We start from the raw sequence: 5,000 nt of genomic DNA, 5'->3' as shown, positions 1-5,000 counted from the left end.
CGTAGACAAGATCGTACCGAATGTTAACACAATCCAAAAGGAAATAATCTTAGATGAATATCGATTCTGATTATTGATTTTTCTTTCGCGATATTGATAGAAGACATCTGAATGAATTTCGAATTAATTCCGAAATCAAAAAAATATTTTCAATAAATTTTTTTTCTAGAGTACCTCGGTCTTTTCTATTTTTTTTCCAAGTTTCGTACGTCAATCAACATACATCCCAGAAAAAATCATCTCTCTAACTATCCTGGTTCAAAAGTTGTATCGGAACTTTTCACGTCGAAAAAGAACATAGGCGAAAAAGGACGTGAACATTATTCCTTATAAAAATCAAACCCGACCATGGATTTTGATTCTGATTGTTGATTATCGCTATTAGAACACATTAGGAGGCAACCAAATCAAATTTGAGAAAATTCCACAATCAGAAAATTTTTTTCGAAAAAAAAAAAAAAATTCGAGAACACCTCGGTCATGGCAAGTTATTTCCCACAATCCATTCCCCAATCAACATACATCCCAGAAAAAATCATCTCTCTAACTATCCTGGTTCAAAAGTTGTATCGGAACATTTTCACGTCGAAAATATATCTCTAAGTCCAGACCGATGCACCACGTAATCTCGGGCAGACCGATGCACAACGTAAATGACGATCGGGACCGGGGCGATCGGTCGTATCTGACACCGCCGGCTCGGTTCTAACATCGTCAATGAGTCGGGGTTGTAAAAAAGGACGTGAACATTTTTCCTTATAAAAATCAAACCCGACCATGGATTTTGATTCTGATTGTTGATTATCGCTACTAGAACATATAAGGAGGCAACCAAATCAAATTTGAGAAAATTCCACGATCAGAAAATTTTTTTCGAAAAAAAAAAAAAATCGTAATCACCTCGGTCATGGCGAGTTATTTTACGTATTTCATTCCACAATCAACGTACAACATAGAAGAAATCATCTCTCTAACTATCCTGGTTCAAAAGTTGTATCGGAACATTTCACGTCGTAATATCTCGCCAAGTCCAGACCTCGGCGATAGGTAGTATCTGACACCGTCCGCTCGGGACTGACATCGACTTGGACTCGGGCTGATGATGGGGAGGCGTTTAAGGACGTGAACATTTTTCCTTATAAAAATTAAAGTCGACAATGAATATTGATTCTGATTACTGATTTACGCTTTAAAAACACATTAGAAGGCAACCAAATCGAATTTGAGGAAATTCCACGATCAGAAAATTTTTTTCGAAAAAAAAAAAAATCCGAAAAATATTTTTCGATTCCGATTACTGATTTACTCTTTTAGAACACATTAGGAGGCAACCAAATCAAATTTGAGAAAATTCCACAATCAGAAAATTTTTTTCGAAAAAAAAAAAATTTCGAGGACACCTCGGTCATGGCAAGTTATTTCCCACAATCCATTCCCCGATCCACGTACATCCCAGAAAAAATCATCTCTCTAACTATCCTGGTTCAAAAGTTGTATCGGAACATTTTCACGTCGAAAATATATCTCTAAGTCCAAACCGATGCACCACGTAAACTAGGGCAGACCGATGCACCACGTAATATCGGGCAGACCGATGCAGAACGTAAACTCGATCATACCGATGCTTCACGTAATCTCGATCTTACCGATGCACCACGTAAACAAGGGCAGACCGATGCAGAACGTAAAGTAGATCTTACCGATGCACCACGTAATCTCGATCTTACCGATGCACCACGTAATCTCCATCTTACCGATGCACCACGTGAACTGGATCTTACCGATGCAGAACGTGAATTGGATCTTACCGATGCAGAACGTGAATTGGATCTTACCGATGCACCACGTAAACTCGATCATACCGATGCACCACGTAATCTCGGGCAGACCGATGCACCACGTGAACTGGATCTTACCGATGCAGAACGTGAATTGGATCTTACCGATGCACCACGTAAACTCGATCTTACCGATGCACCACGTAATCTCAATCTTACCGATGCACCACGTGAACTGGATCTTACCGATGCAGAACGTGAATTGGATCTTACCGATGCACCACGTAAACTCGATCTTACCGATGCACCACGTAATCTCAATCTTACCGATGCACCACGTGAACTGGATCTTACCGATGCAGAACGTGAATTGGATCTTACCGATGCACCACGTAAACTCGATCTTACCGATGCACCACGTAATCTCGATCTTACCGATGCACCACGTGAACTGGATCTTACCGATGCAGAACGTGAATTGGATCTTACCGATGCACCACGTAAACTCGATCTTACCGATGCACCACGTAATCTCAATCTTACCGATGCATCACGTAATCTCGATCTTACCGATGCAGAACGTAAACTCGATCATACCGATGCACCACGTTATCTCGGCAGACCGATGCAGAACGTAAAAAAAAAGCTTACAGCACGCGGTGTTCCCAAGCGGTCACCCATCCAAGTACTAACCGCGCCCGACGCTGCTTGGCTTCAGTGTTCTGACGAGAACTGGCAATTTCAGCGTGGTATGGCCGTAAACAACAAATATAGCGATATTTTCTATGATATCTCACTTTTTGGGAGCGGAAAGGACGTGAACGTTTTTCCTTATAAAAAATGAAATAACTTTTGGATATTAATTCTGATTGTTGATTTAAGTTTTAAGAACACATTAGGACATATCTCAATGAAATTTGAGGGATTTCCGAAATCGAAAAATATTTTTCGAAAAAAAAAAAAAATCCCAGAAGACCTCGGTCATCTCAAGTTTATTTCCATATTCTATTACACAATCAACGTACATCACAAAAGGAACCATCTCTCTAACTATCACAGTTAAATTTTTGTATCGGAACATTTCACGTCGGAATATCTCGCTAAGTCCAGACCGGGGAGATCGGTCGCATTTGACACCGTCCGCTCCGGTCTAACATCGTCTTGGAGTCGGGGTAACGATGGAGAGGCGTTTAAGGACGTGAACATTTTTCCTTATAAAAATTAAAGTCGACAATGAATATTGATTCTGATTACTGATTTACTCTTTTAGAACACATTAGAAGGCAACGCAATCAGATTTGAGGAAATTTCAAGATCAGAAAATTTTTTTCGAAAAAAAAAAAAATTCAAGAACACCTGGGTCATGGCAAGTTATTTCCCACAATCCATTCCACAATCAACGTACAACATAGAAGAAATCATCTCTCTAACTATCCTGGTTCAAAAGTTGTATCGGAACATTTCACGTCGAAATACCTCGCCAAGTCCAGACCGGGGCGATAGGTAGTATCTGACACCGTCCGCTCGGGACTGACATCGACTTGGACTCGGGCTAATGATGGGGAGGCGTTTAAGGACGTGAACATTTTTCCTTATAAAAATTAAAGTCGACAATGAATATTGATTCTGATTACTGATTTACGCTTTAAAAACACATTAGAAGGCAACCAAATCAAATTTGAGGAAATTCCAAAATCAGAAAATTTTTTTTCAAAAAAAAAAAAATCCGAAAAATATTTTTCGATTCTGATTACTGATTTACTCTTTTAGAACACATTAGAAGGCAACGAAATCAAATTTGAGTGAAATCCAAAATCAGAAAATATTTTTCAAAAAAAAAAAAAAATTCGAGAACACCTCGGTCATGGCAAGTTATTTTCCACAATCCATTCCCCAATCAACGTACATCCCAGAAAAAATCATCTCTCTAACTATCCTGGTTCAAAAGTTGTATCGGAACATTTTCACGTCGAAAATATATCTCAGAGTCCAGACCGATGCAGAACGTAAACTCGATCATACCGATGCTTCACGTAATCTCGATCTTACCGATGCACAACGTAAACTAGATCACACCGATGCAGAACGTAAACTCGATCATACCGATGCACCACGTAAACTCAGGCAGACCGATGCAGAACGTGAACTCGATCTTACCGATGCACCACGTAATCTCGATCTTACCGATGCACCACGTAAACTCGGGCAGACCGATGCAGAACGTGAACTCGATCTTACCGATGCACCACGTAAACTAGGGCTGACCGATGCATCACGTAAACGACGATCGAGAGGCGCGAAAGGACGTGAACGTTTTTCATTATAAAAATTGAAATAAATGATAAATAATGATTCTGATTGTTGATTATCATTTTTAATAAGCATTAGGAGGCAACCAAATGAAATTTGAGGAAATTCCGATAATAGAAAATTTTTTCGAAAAAAAAAAAAAATTCATGAAATCCTCGGTCATCGCAAAATATTTACCATATTCTGTTCGATAATCAACGTATATTTAAGAAGGAATCATATCTGTATCTATCTTGGTTCAAATTTTGTATCGGAACATTTTGACCAAAGTCCGAGCTTCGGCCGAAACAGACACCGCTGACCTGGCCTATCGATCGACCGAGAGTCGGGGATAGAGCGTAAGTGTTGTCTGGAGGGGAACCCTGTGCTCTCCTGACATATATAGGGAAGGTGGTCGCGTTGGGCGATGCAGAACGTTTGGATCGGGAATTATATTTTTGGTTCAGCTATTGGAATATGGTTTATTGTTGGTATATATTGGCGAAATAACGTTCTTACTGACTGGGGATATTCATAAAAATGAGTCCGGAGATTTTCAGATCGAAGTCCGAGTGATCCGACTTGGAAGGCGTGTTGGGTGGGTCGAGATGGCTTAGATAGATCAGACGAGGCGGGCTAAGTGTTGACGTCATGCATCGGTCCATTTTCAGATTGAGTCCGAGTAATCCGACTTTGAAAGAGTGTTGGGTGCGTCGAGACTGTTTAGATAGATCGGACGAGGCGGACTAGGTGTTAACGACATGCATCGGTATATTTTCTGATCGGAGTCCGAAGAAATCGGCCCTAGTAGGCGCAGCGGACGGTCGAGACGGCCTCGGTGGGTCGGATCGATCGGGAAAAGTTTGCTAAATCGTGTCTGGAGGGGAACCTTGGGTTCTCCTGACATATATAGGGGATAAGGTTTGGGTGAAC

The 5,000-nt window shown here is 40.6% G+C and overlaps 1 non-coding gene across 1 annotated transcript; it reads right to left on the bottom strand.

The window, feature by feature from the left end:
- Positions 1 to 2,422: 2,422 nt before the first annotated feature.
- On the bottom strand, positions 2,423 to 2,541 carry LOC123688370. Its single transcript, XR_006749896.1, has one exon. It is a non-coding gene; the product is annotated as a 5S ribosomal RNA (ribosomal RNA).
- Positions 2,542 to 5,000: the final 2,459 nt, after the last annotated feature.

The sequence above is a fragment of the Harmonia axyridis genome, chromosome X, assembly GCF_914767665.1.
Source record: "Harmonia axyridis chromosome X, icHarAxyr1.1, whole genome shotgun sequence".
Lineage (NCBI taxonomy): Eukaryota > Metazoa > Arthropoda > Insecta > Coleoptera > Coccinellidae > Harmonia > Harmonia axyridis.
Note: the sequence above shows the minus strand (reverse complement) of the source record. Positions and strands in the feature narration are given on the sequence as shown.